Raw genomic sequence first — 14,430 nt, 5'->3', positions numbered from 1 at the left:
GAGAAATATCAATAAAAGAACTTAAAATATGCTGTAAAGGCAGCAGATATAAAATGAACAATAAAGGTCCCAAAACTGAGCCTTGTGGCACACCAGACTTTTATACCTGAAACAGATGATTTTAGAACATTTCAGAGAGAAATGTGAAGAGTCAGGTGAAAACATGAAGCTTTTGTTTGACTGCGGCTGCAAAGGTCTCTGTGGTTCAGGTCACATGGCCTTGAAGAAAATAACGACTGTGCTGACAAAAGCCGCCAGAGAGCCGTTCTTCATTTCAGCACTACATGAAAGACGCTCGTACACAAACACACCTCTGACAATTTTCCAGTGGAGACACTGAAGGCGGCGTGCACAGGCCCTGCGGCGCTCCCAGCCCAGCGGCGAGCGGCACAGTCGGACATGAAATACTGTCCAGCAGAACCATCCATCTGCTCAGCTTGCTCTTCATGTTCCTCTGTCTCTTCACTCCTGCCGTCTCCTCCGTGGTTTCCCGTCTTCTTATCGCTGCTCCTGCTTTGTTCTCAGGAAGTGTGTTGAACGCCGATGGCGTTCAGACGTGTGTGAACACACGTGTTCACATTTATCTGCTCTGTGGAAGAAGCGACAGAATGCAAAGCCTGCCCATCATCTTGTTTCCATAGCAACCACCCAGACTGCTGTCTTTCTATGCACTGTTTTGATTAAATCCTGATGCCAACAAAACACTGTTTTATCAAAGATTCCTGATGAAAAATTACCAAAATGAACTGAATTTAATCCATGGTTTTGAGAAGTTCTGGTATTTTTGTTAGAATGTTGGTCGTTTCATCATAAGTTTAATAACAACACCCAGCAGAACACAGTACAGACCTGACCGTGTGCCACAGTGGCTGGTTCAAATCCCACTGAGACGGGAGATCTGCTTTATAATTCACCTTCTCCAAGCTTATTTTTTATCATAATTTCTTTTCCTTTTACAACCAGCAATACTTTTATTTTTCGTTCATTTTTTTCCGGCCATACACGAGTTATTATGGGGTTGCCAAATAACGTAGATGATGTAAACTGAACTGTGAGGATGGAGCCATAAGCCCAGCTGCAGTTTGGGAGAAGAACCCAGGTCTTCATCACATCTGGATCACTATAAGTCTTTCTCCTCTCCTGCTTTAAGTCTCATCCTATGCCCAGCTGGTGTCCCTTTACTCCCTTAAGTGCTTCTATTATTTCATCTTTTCAAGCAAACCACTGCAAAGATGAGAACATGGATGAAAGGCCCTTCATTTGAGACTCTGAGGGAATCGACTTTTGTTTTGTTGGTGAATCAAAGCTGCAGGACGCTCTACCTTCATTTTTCTTTAAGTTCCGTCTTTGATTTGAACATTAGAAACATCTCATGAAACATTAGAGTTCCAACTTTTTTTTTCTTTTGTCAAAAATTGAATTTTCAATATTGGTTCTTTTTGGTTTAAAAAGTTCCAATCATGCCGCTGTGATATAATGGTTAAAGTTTTGGAATCGTTTTTTGACAAATGGCTCCTGTTAAATTGTTAATTTTATCAATGCAGTGCATTTCTCATGGAGTTACAAAGAAACTGCACTTTGATCATTCAGGGAAGAAAAACGGCTGCTTTAAAACTTGTATTTTCTGAAAAATGTTGGGACTTTTTAGAAAAACTGTTGAAACTTCAGGCTTTTCGGGTTACAGCAATGAAAGAAATTAGCCTCAAGATCTTAGAAGGGCGGACTAATTTACCCACCACCACAATACTCCCTCGTTAATGTTCCACCTAAGAGCAAACATCCCGCGGCGGCGTTCGGATTCTGTTGTACCAAGAACGTCCTATTCCTCATTCAAACGCTCAGATTTGTGGTTTATTCATAAAATTGTACTAAGGCTCTTAACTAAATATTTAGTTAGTAAATGTAACATTTATATATATTTGAATCAAAAGGTAAAAATATACATTTGAAAAATGAAACCATTTTTTTCTCCTGAGACCAAATCAACCAAAATAACGCTGTTAATATTTGACTGCATCTTTACAAACAGCAGCCCAAACCTTTGTCTGTTTCTTCACCAGAACTTCCACTCATCCCAAATCCATCTTCTACCTTCAGACATCGTTCAGGTTCTCTCCCTCCCCTCCTTTAACACAAGAAACATCTGCATTGTTTTCTCCTGCAGCGGATTTCTGCGTCTGCACAAAGATGAAGGAGTAGCTGGTTTTTGCATGACTACGGCAGCCTGTTAGTTCCAAAAAGCTTGACGATGTTTGGAGTTGGGCTGGATTGAGACCACTTCCATTCACACAACAAATGAATGGTAGTGAAGTGTGTTGGGAAGCAGAACAAGCCCACGTCTTTTGGTGGGTCCGGCCCCGCCTGTTTGGCGTTGACCAGCATGTTCATGCTTGCAAAGGGAAGATGCCCCCCCACCACCACCCCCTGCGTGTGCACACATTCCCATGTTGAAGGCCATTTCAGTTCTGTTTAAGGCTATAAGCCTGTCTTTATATCACAGGTATGAGATAATGCCCCCCCCCCCCCCCCCATGTCAAATAAATGCATCCCTGAACATCAGTCAAGTCTGCAGCTCCCTGATGCCATCTGCTGGACAGAACCGCACTCCCCGTTATCGTCTGCCCTGTCGTTTTCTGTCGCTGACAGCAGGACTGAAGGGGATTTTCAGTTTCATTCATTTCCATTTTCCACAGAGGTTCATTGAGCTGCTCTGTGGTCTCTGAATGTCCACCGGGTCAGAGAGGGAAGTCCAGAGGGCGAAGGTCGCAGACCACCCGGCAAGCTCAGTCACAACACGCACACTTAAACACAACAAGGCTCTTCTCTGACCTGCTGACTCGCTGTCTGGCTTGTAGAGTCTTTCTCTTTGTCTCGTGACGGATGTGTCTTAGGCTGCTGCTGAAGAAAGTCTTTAGGCGATCACACTTTGCCTAATAACACCTGAAGAAAAAGGCTGGTCATTTACTTAAGGAAGTGGGGCTCAGGAACGACGCCAACATCTCAGGTTTACAGGACGCTTTGACTTCGGTCAAACAGCTGGAAAGCTTCCGTCTGTTTCAGGCAGAAACAAAAGTGCTTCAACACAAACACAAAACCCCTCGGCGTTGATCTGACACACACAGAGCCCTGACGGCGAACGGCCTCGCTGACCTGTCCGGGGGTCAGCTTGGGGTCGAAGCATCGCCACAGCAACTGAGACATGAAGTCACTCAGAGGTCAGAAGTGTAGAGACTGTTCAAACATGAAAGTTCATGAGTGGCCAGAGCTGCGTTTAGTTTGTCTAAAAATCAGAGAATCTTCATTTATGCTGTTCACAGGATCCTCAGCAACATTTCCTCTGCTGGGTCTCTTCTATAAACACAACAGCAGAATCAGAACCAGAACCCGGAACATGGTCCAATAGAACAGTAAACTCCTACAGAAAACTCGTCTTTAAATTTACAGACTTGTGAAGCACAAACGTGACTCTAGGTATCACTGTGATATACACAACACAACGTCAGCAGGTTTTTCTGTACCCACAGGGCCTGAAGCCCCCACTGACCCAGACCCAACCTTCATCCCTGACCTCTGACCTCCCGCTGAGTTCAGCCTGGGGTCGGCTCTCACGGACAGACGCGGTTCAGGGAGGGGTCAGCTGCAGCCCCAACATCTGAACACATCAAAAAGACGCTCCCTCCGCTTTCACTTCTGATCTCAAAGGTCAGGAGGTCAGACGAGGTCAGGTGGATCAGGATCTGTCAGCAGGAGCAGAAGTGGACGATCAAAAGTGTGGTGAAGAATTTGGTGAGATTTCGCCTCTTCTGCTCCTCCATCACGATGGGGACGGGGGCAGTAGCAGTCGATCCACGGGGGGCGGGGCGCGGCCAACCTTTATTTTGACGGGGTTTGGTAAAGATTTTCACTGGGGAAAAAATCGCTGATTCTGAAACACTACAGACTCTACCAGATCAGGAAGGCCAGGGCTGGGTCGGCCTGGGGTCAAACACAGGTCACTGCAGCGAGAGGTTAAAGGTCACCGCCCTGTAGTTTTTACAGAAGACCACAATGAGCACTTTTGTCAGCATTTGTGAAGTTTTAAACACACATTCTCAGTTGTGCCGCACCAGACACCTCATTCCACCTGGATGTTTTTCCACACAGGTGAAGGTTTGGGATCCTTTAAGCACATTTTTCTGAGATTACAGCCTGAAATTTAACCAAACGGCTGAATGTGTCCCAGACTGTAAATATTTTATTGTCCTTAACCTAATTTACTGTTTGTTTCTTGACATTTTTCTGTATTTTATCTCTCAGGTAAAACTCGGCAAAAGCCGGAACGTGACTATTAACTTTGCTGTCAAACAGAAAAAAGGACGTCCTGGAGAACAGGTTCAAACAGAGTTTAGTCGTCCCGTTTGTCCCTGCAGGCCCATTTCTCCAGGTACCTTCTCCGCTTTTATTCTGAAAATTGTTAGACTGAATAATGACATTTTCTACATAAAAGCATTTCATGAAACGGAAGTTCTTTCTTTACGTTTTGTCGTTTTTTTGTTTTATAAAAAGCTACAGCACCAGATCTTTCTGTGTTTTTTTAGTCTCAGCTTTTTCCAGATGTTTTCCAGCCTGATGTGATTTTTGTTTCTATGAACTCAGAGGACGTGGCTCCACAGACTTCTGCTGCCTCTCAGGTTTGCATGAGGATGTCTTGTGTGGGGAGAAACTCTTCATCACTTTGACTTTGATGGCCGCTGCTCTGCTTCTGCGTTTGCTGCCATCATTGTTCAGATCCTTTAAAGCTCATCCCCAACATGACCGATGGCTCCATCCAGCGTTCAGACGCTCATTCAGAGGTTGGAGCTTTGAATCGAAGGAGCTCTCAAACATCTTCCAGCTGACTTCCATTGTTTCCTGTTTCAAGGGTCGACCGCGGTTCAGTCAGGGTTCAGATCCAGGTCAGAGCGAGCCGCCGTTCATCCTCACTGAAAAAAACTTTTTTGAGCTTTTACCTGGTTACTCACAGATGTTTTGTCCTCCGTGCTCATGTCTTATTTCTATGATATTTGTTACATTTCAGGAAGTAGCTGACAGAAGATGGGAAGTTTCCAAAATAAAAGTCTTCCTGTTTGCATGTTTTGTGGACTTCTTTAAGCTCGGGCATCAAAACACATGAATCTGTTGGCTTTGTGCCGTGAAAATCATCAAAGACAAGTGTGGTCATCTTCAGGAAAATCAGCTCTTTATAGGTCATAGGTCGTCATTTCTGTGATGCTGCACATTGTGGAGGTGAAAAGAAGGGTTTTCGGGTCAGCATGGCCTTCGTGGGCTCAGCTGCTCTCTGTTTGGCGTTTCAGAAGTGTGTTCCTGGGAACATTTTTCTTTAGAAAACCAAAACTCCAGCCACCGCCGGCCTGGCTTGTTGTTATTTATTCCTGGAGCTGCTAAAGTATGGATGCTATGGGAATGAGATGGGTGGTTCCAGGTCTGCCGCCGCTGCACCGTTTCCATCAGGCGACAGAGAGATGGAGGAGGCGAGCAGAAAGAGAGAGGGTTCACCGGCGGGGCAACGACCCTCTTCCCGCTCTCCATCACACTGGAAGCCCCTGGGGCACGCGGCGCAGCGGGCTGCCACGCTCGGAGCTGGGTGTGTGCGTCAGACGAGCACCTTCTGCAGTTCAAGCAGAGCACAGACTTCTGGGGGATCGAATCTGAACGGTGCTGAAGCAGACGGAAAGCAGGAGGTGGAGGAGGAGGAGGAAGAGGTGGAGGAGGAGCAGAGGAGAAGGAGGAGGTGGAGGAGGAGGAGGAGAGGAGGAAGAGGAGGTGGAGGTGAAAGCAGGGAAAGCATCAATGCTAATGACCTAAGGTGGAGGGAAGCCGGTTGGGTTTCTGCAGATAAACAGACAGGTGCATCTTTGCACAGCGCTGAGCTGTTGCTATGGCAACACAGACAGTTAAAGAGACCTGGAGCTCGTAAAACATCTCTATGCGAGCCGAAGATGTGAGTGAGAATCAGAAAGAAATGTCTCAAAGAATTCCTGGTTGTGTTTTTTTTCTCCTCCAATGACATTTGTGGGCTTCATGAGTCTCACGCTGTTTGTCTGGTTTGTTTTTATTGTGTTCTGTTTGTGTGTTTTTTCTTTGTCACCTTTTATTTTTGTTTTACTGCACGCTGACCTTGAGGTGCCTTATAAATGGAATGTAATATAATTATTTTCCTTTCTGAAAACGTGAATGTTAAAACTTTGTGACTAGACGCCTGAAATGCTTTAATTTTGTTGTTTGTTTGGTTGTTTACTTGTTTGTTTAACAAAGAGGACGGTTGTGCCGATCGAGGATCAGTGGAGATTCTGTCAAGAAAGAAAAGATCTCAGATGCGGTTCTTGGGTGACGGCACCCTAAACTGCTTTCCTTCCCAGAGGAAAACGTTTTATTTTTATTTAATAATCTTTTCGATGATTTTCCTCACAAATGTGAAAACCTGTCACGTGACATTTTCTTTCCTGACCTTCCTGAAGGGATTCACAATCCGTGACGTTGGCCTCCTCTTGAGCACAAATGTAAATAACAGCGAGCAGATGGGGATTCCTGAGACGCTGAATGATGTGGGTGATCACAGAGCTGCAATTACCAACAATAACTTCCAGTTTGAGGCTTTCTGTGTCGCTTTTCTGCCTCACATCTGTTTTCATGGCGTCATCTTCCAAAGAAGAGCCAAACGGCGGCGGCGCTGCTTTCCCGCTCTTCCATCAGCGGCCTTCTCCTCCTCCTGGTGGATCTTTTTCCTGTCAGCCTTCGTCCCTCCGTGGCCTTTTTGTCATATTTTTTCCTCGGTTTCGTGTTTTAGATTTAGTTTTTTTCTTGTTTTTGGAATTGGATTTCTTTTTCTCTTGCCCTCTGCAGCTGCATCCAAGTCCATGGTTACCACGGCGATGCAGACGGCAGGTGGAGACAATGAACAGAGCTGCCATCACCAGAAAACACCACAAAGAAATGATCACAATTTCATTTATTCAACAGCAAAATGTTTGCATTAATTTATTCTAGTAAAAAATATTTGATTTGATTTAAAAGAAAATGTAAAAAAACTGCTTCTTTTTCTGTTAATTCGGTTGAAATAGAATTAAAATCATAATGAAAACGTACAACAAACAAAATGTTTATTTATTGAATTAAACAGAATAACCTTTCATTAAATTTATCAATTTAAAAATGAGTTATATTGAATTAAAATAAAACTATTTATTTCAAACTAAATTAATAAAAAAAATTAAAATAAATTGTTTTAAAGACATCAATCTTTTTTGAAAATGGATCTGAATTAAGGGGAAAGTTAAATTAATCCCTAATGATATTTGAACTAAATTTAAATCAATTTAACTTTAGTCTGAGCACCAATTTAATAGAAACATTGTAACATTCATAGCAGCTACGGTGACGTGTTGATGTGCGTGCGAGTGCGTGTGAATATAACTTTATTCATGCAAAAAAATTACATTTTGTTGAAAGGTTTAAATTTTTCTATTTTCTATCCCATGGAAATTTTTTCTTTATAAGTAAAAAGTAAAAAATAGAAAACTACACATAAAAATGTTTGTCAGAGACCAGAAAATCTAAAACTCTCCTGCACCAATTTAACATTTGTTTACAAGTTAAGAAAAATCGATTGTAAATTTCGATTTTACTTTATAATATCAAATTGGTTTCTTTTTCCTGCTTATGTGGAAGTTGGGAAAATAAAAACTAAACTTAAATTTTATTTAAAAATATATTTTTTGCTTTTAATTTTTTTTTGGGGGGGGGGGGGTTCATTTGCTGCAGAAATTCCCTTTGATGTGTGGCTTTGATGCGCTTGAAAAATATATTTTTTAATCTGCTTCTGGAAAAGCAGCTTCTGGTTGTGTTTGTGTGTTTCGTCTGCTTGTGTGTTTGCGCGGCAGCGCATCCAGCAGCTGTGGAGTCCCGCAGCCTCCCATCCCGCGTGCAGCATGCTCACGCCGTCCTTCATGAGGACTGTCAGCACGCGCACATGCATTTCCCTCCTCACAGTAAAACCAGGCATTAATGGTGCAACTGTGGCTCATGTTTGTCAGCAGCAAAACGATGCTTCCATGCACCATCTGGCGGTGGAAAGTGGAACTACAATTAAAAAAAAGAACCAATGACAAAATACCTATTTAAATATATATTATATAAACATATATATAAAATATATATACTATAATATATAATAATAGATAAACTGTATACCCATATAACTCATTGTTAACAATAATATGTTCGGGGGGTAGACATTAAATCAATAAACGAAAAGAATATACCAAAATAATTTAATAAAATGTATGTTCTTTTAAACATGTATAAAACTTGTTTTATTTTATTTCTGAAAATAGAAATGTTTCTTCTTCTTAAAATGTATTTTTCATTATTTTTTTTTCTTTCTTATAATTAAATAAATAAAGAAAACAAGTATTTCACCTGTTCAATTATTATTTATTATTGATTTATTATAAATATTATTAGAAAACCAATTTCCCATTAAATTAAATTAAATTAAATTAAATTAAATTAAATTAAATTAAATTTAATTTAATTTAATTTAATTTAATTTAATTTAATTTAATTTAATTTAATTTAATTTAAAAAAGAACATTTTTGTTCTTAGAGCTGCAGGGGAGACACTGAAATGAAGCTATAAGGACGATCATGTATTAATATATTATATTTGATTTGCTGCATTACAGATAAAATAACTCAACTCAATTTATTATAAGCTGCAGGCCAAAGAGATTTGTCAAATGCAGTTAAAAGATGAATTCTAACATTCATATCGCTGGTATAAATTTCTAATATCAAGTTTAAATTATTTAAGACTATTTAAAACTATTTAAGCGACGCGCTCACATGTGTCGTTTTATCAGCATGCAGCCTGTATTACAGTATTTCACAGATGAAGTCAAGCAGCACAGACTTCCTGTCATTCAGATGATGATGATGAAAAGATGAAGATGCCGAATCCTATTCCACTGTGACGTCAGCCTGATTCCTGCAGGATGTTTTTGTGCAGACAGCCATGGACGTTGTGCTTCACGGGCATCGGCAGCATGTTGAAATGATCCTTCATGACAGCTCCTCACGTTCAGGCATGCGCACAGAGACCAACAGCAGCAAAGGTCAACAGGAAACGCAGGTAAAAATCCAGTCTCCTTCAGTGTCACGTGGACAGACGCCGTGTTTCTGCATCGGCGGGAAGCGTCCAGCAGGTGGCAGTGTCCCATAAGCACAGTCATGGTGCAATTCCCTTTCATTTTTCTCCTACTGTAAGCTTTTGTAAATACGTGACACATTTAATACGTACTGTGATGCTGCAACAGTGGAACTTCCCCCAAACAAATAAAAGATTGTCTTTTCTTATCTCTTATCTTACAACAACAAGACAAACAAATAAAAGTAGAAGGCCAATTCCACATCAGATTCTAGCAGACTCAGAGAATCTGTCTTTCCAACAGAACAGGTGGGAAACAAGTGGGAGTCAGATTTTAAGAACTTGTTTACCTGTGATAGTTGTTCCCACCTGTTTGACGACCAGTTTCTTCTGAATATGTACAAATCAGCACAGTGGTATAAAACTGAACTGCCTTGATAAAACAAATCAGGACATTACAAAAGCCATGGAGTAAACTAGACTTTATGAAGCTGCTGGTGTGGTTCTGAAGTGTCCTAAATTGTTAAATACATTGTCTCTTTAGATTGTGTTATAAAATGGCTTCATGCCATCTAGTTGGTGTAAATTGAGTATTGAGCCGATTCCAAAATAACCTCAAGCAGACCGAAGAGTCCCTCTGAATTATGGAGTAGCGTGTAGACGGTGTTCATAGCATTCTGAATAATCACTTCTCTGAATATAGAAACAAACCAAGTCCTTGTAGAGGAGCAGAATGGATCCAGGAGAAACAGGCCGTGTATTGACCAGATTTATGTTTTGTCCTCAGCGGAGAGAGCTGGAAAGTGAAAATACATTCATTTCTTATGTGCATTTAAAGAATGGATTTGACTGGATAAATAGAGATCTTGTAGAATATAAATGACTCATGTATAGATTGACATATATATACATATATGTGTGTGTGTGTTTTGTTTTTGCAGAATAAGCCTCTTTTCTATTCTCACTTATCTCTAAGTGTGGAAGTCTCTCCCTACAGATTTCTGGGTCACTGACCTTCTCTTCATATCTAAACTCCTCAGTTTAAACTGACTTATAACTGTTTATTTGTTGTTGTTTCATTATGACTTTAACATCCATGATCCATTGTTCTGTCTATTTTTTTGTGTGGCTGGAAAACACATCAAATGACATGTTTTCTTTTTTATTCCTGTATTCTATGAGAACTTTTACACAACTGTGCCATCCTGGACAACTGGAGCTGAGTCCAGGTCCGGGGTCTTGCTCGTAGAGCATTTTGACATTTGAGATGTCAACCACCAACTTTGGCTGGCAGAGGACACGAGTTCTGTGAAAGAACTAAATGAACACTTTTAAATGAGCAGACATGTTTGAGCTGGTTTAGTCCAGATGCTATTTTCCAGAGTCAATTATCGAATTATTTTATTTTGAAAGGTCGATTCTGTTCGATCTGATTAACAGCTTTCCTCAGACAGATCAATAGGATTGGATGGATTGAATCAAACCCCTCAGGCTGGAGAACAGTGTGGTTCTGGAGTCAAACCTTCAGTCTGGACAAAGTCTGCACCAGCAATCAAAGTCCACTAGATGGAGCCATTGTACATCTTTCTATGGTCATGACACACTTCTCTCCCACAAGATGGCAACACTCTGAACGTAACATCCCCTCCAGTGAAAATAGAGTTTTTGACATGTTCTGGAGGACATTTGTGCTGTCTAGTGGGGTCATCTAGACCCACTAGACATCTTTAAACTAGGCTCAGATAAACAGACAACTTTGGTGTTTTTCTTCGTTAATCTACGACATTTTTTCTCGCAAATTTACGACTGAAAAGCTGTGATTTAAAAAGAAAAAGTTTGTTAACTGGCCCAAAAACTCAGTCGTATCATTGAGATTTACAGGTTTAGATTTTGTTTTCTATGTTAAGTGACTGTCAAAGTTTGACATCTTTAATTATGTGAATTCCAAGACATTTTACAGAAGATTTGATATAATAAGCGTAAAACTTGGAAAACGAAGTTGTGTTCCCACTTATCAAATGTCTTGTAGACGACCAAAAGAAGAATCGAGCCTCCATCTTCATTCCAATCTCTGTACTTTAGTAAATCCTGCACTAGTATAATGTAATTGTGTATTTATGTATTTCTCATAAAACCAGTTTGTGTCTCACAGCTTTTAGTCCTCTTTTAAATCTGTTAGTGTACACACTCTCTGGACACTTTATCAGGTCCACCTAGCTGGTTGGATCCCTTTTGCCTTCAGAACCGCCTTAATCCTTGGTGGCATAGATTCAACACGGTTCTGGAAACATTCATCAGCGAGTTTGGTCCATGTTGACATGACAGCATCAGTTGATGCAGATTTGTGGGCTGAACATCCATGATGCTGGTCTCCCGTTCCACCACATCCCAAAGGTTCTCTATTGGGTTCTGGTGACTGTGGAGGCCGTTTGAGTCCAGAGAAATCATTGTCATGTTCTAGAGACCAGTCTGGGATGATTCCAGCTTGATGACATGGCGCCTTGTCCTGCTGGAAGTAGCATCAGAAGATGGTCCACTGTGGTCAGAAAGGGATGGACATGGTCAGCAACAATACTCAGGTAGGCTGTGGCTTTGGAACCATGCTCAACTGGTACTAAGAAAGTACCAGTAGGAGTGTGCCAAGAAAATATCCCCACACCATGACACCACCACCACCAGCCTGAACAGTTATTACTAAACAGGATGGATCCATGCTTTCATGTTGTTGAGGCCAAATTCTGACTCTACCATCTGAATGTGGCGGCAGAAATGGAGACTCATCAGACCAGACAACATTTTTCCATCTTCTATGGTCCAGTTTTGGTGAGTCTGTGTGAATTGTAGCCTCAGTTTCCTGTTCTTAGCTGACAGCAGTGGTAAGCGGTGTGGTCTTCTGCTGCTGTAGTCCATCTGCTCCAGGTTGGACGTGTTGTTCTTTCAGAGATGCTCTTCTTGGTTGGAACCAGTGGGTCTTTGAGTTCCTGTTGTCTTTCTATCAGCTGGAACCAGTCTGGTCATTCTCGTCTGACCTCTGGCATCAATGAGACATTTCTGCCCACAGAACTGCCGCTCACTGGATATTTCCTCTTATTTGGACCGTTCTCTTTAAACCTTAGAGGTGGTTGTGGGTGAAAATCCCAGTGGATCAGCAGGTTCTGAAATCCTGAGACCAGCCTGTCTGGCACCAACAACCATGTCACGTTCAGAGTCATTTCAATCACTTTTCTTCTGCGTCTGATCGCTTTTAGCTGCAGCAGATCAACTGGACCATGTCTACCTGCATTGAGTTGCTGTCATGTGATTGGCTGATTAGAAACTTGGCTAAGTGAGCAGTTGGAAATGTTTCAAATAAAGTGGCCCGTAAGTTTTTACGTCAATAATTTGTAAACAGCTAAGAGAGAAATGGGATGGTAGTTATCCAGAGCTTTACAATCTTTTCCAGGTTTTAAAATAAGAATAATGATGCTCAGACTCTCTGGAAGTGAATAGTTTCAAGTGATTTCTTTAAAATACAAAAACAGTCATTCTTTTAGATATTGCAATATTGTACAGCTCCTCTTCAACCTGCAAAAACGTGTAATAAGAGTTATTCATATTGCTGGATATTACATGGAAGCGTATTGGATACAAGAATTTGTGTATGATTTGTTTTTCTGTTTTTTTAATCGGGTGATACTTTATTCTTTATGGTGAGTAACTGTGAAACTGCTATTGTTAATGTACTTTACTGACGCTTTCCATTAAGGCCAATTCCAACTGTAATTTGTTTCTGCATCACGGCAGACAATTAAAAGAATGTTTGTACAACTACATCCAACATTTTGCTCCGTAATGTTTGTGTAGACAGTAAGTAGGAAGAACAAAACACACTTTGTGGCTTTTCAACGTTTAATTGCAGCTCATCTTATAGTTTTCACCAGCGAATGGGTTCCAGCCCAGCCTGTTAGGAGTTCTGTGCTTTGGTAGTTGAGAATATTGGAACAAAAACCACAGAAATTGTATGAATGAAAATATAGTTTTTGAATTTTTACATTTATTTTTCATACACGAAAAAAAAGTTTTTTTTTTAATCAGAAGCAATAGGCTTTTATAAATGTTGTGACCATACTAACATATTATTTTTAACTTCAAATTGTTCAAACTTTTAGATTTAGTTTGTTTACATACAACATAATTCCTCCATGAAGCTAGTAAGAAGGTATAACCTCGTAATATTCAGGAACCGTTCACACAAAGGGATGGAGATTACTCTATGAGGGATATGGTGAAACAACCAGCAGTTAGAACAAGTAGGAAAACTGTATGTGCAGAATTAAACTGTGGAATATCCTTGAGAACCGATAAAAACAAACAATTTACGTTCAAACTTAAAGTGTGGAACGATCACGATTTCAATGTACTTTTTTATCATGCATTTACTTGGTTCTAAATGTACAGGAACATTGTATTTGTGTTGTAATAAAGACTATGCTGCAAACTGATCAAGCGTAACCTGCATGAATTACCATATAAGGGCATGGAAGTGCTGACAGCTGTATCTGTTTTTTGTCTGTGCTGAAGGCATTCGGACCGACTCTCCTTCGTACCAGGAGCGGCTGGTCTGTTAATCTACTGCTTGTACGTCTAGACAAAGAGCCATTGTTTGCCATGACTTGATTGACACATGTTGGGTAATAAAACGCTGTCTGGCCCGTGAGGGGGGCACTCAGAGCAGATCAGACCTGTAGACGCCCCTGGCTCTCCCTTTTGCAAAAGGTTTGAAGCTTCCTGCAGACTCTTGTGTGATTTTTCTTTTCCCATTGCACATCAGGTGTTCCTTAACCATCTGAACCTGAGAAGGCCTTAGGTAACCAGCGAAAAACTGTTCATGAAACACAAGACGGATGAACAAAAATCAGGAAATTTCCAAGTATTTACAGTCAAACGTTGATTGTTGAAAAAGGGAAAATTATAATTTTGTGGAATATTATGGACTAATGTGTCGATCCCCTTTTTAAACATGTATTATTGTAAGTTTAGTTCAATGGAGACTTTTTTTATTTTTTAATAAAAAAAACACATAGGCCCCCGGTTCAAGTCCCGGCTGGAGGAACCAGAACATCAATGGGGGGGGGGGGGGCTTTCTGTGTGGAACTTGCATGTTCTCCCTGTGCATGTATGGGTTTTCTCCGGCTTCCTCCCACCGCCCAAAAATGCTTCATAGGTCAATTGGCAACTCTAAATTGTCCACAGGTGTGAGTGTGAAT

This window comes from Oryzias latipes, chromosome 8 (genome assembly GCF_053564925.1).
Source record: "Oryzias latipes strain Hd-rR chromosome 8, Olatipes_Hd-rR_3.1".
NCBI classification, from domain to species: Eukaryota; Metazoa; Chordata; class Actinopteri; order Beloniformes; family Adrianichthyidae; genus Oryzias; species Oryzias latipes.
This window is presented reverse-complemented; position numbering follows the sequence as displayed.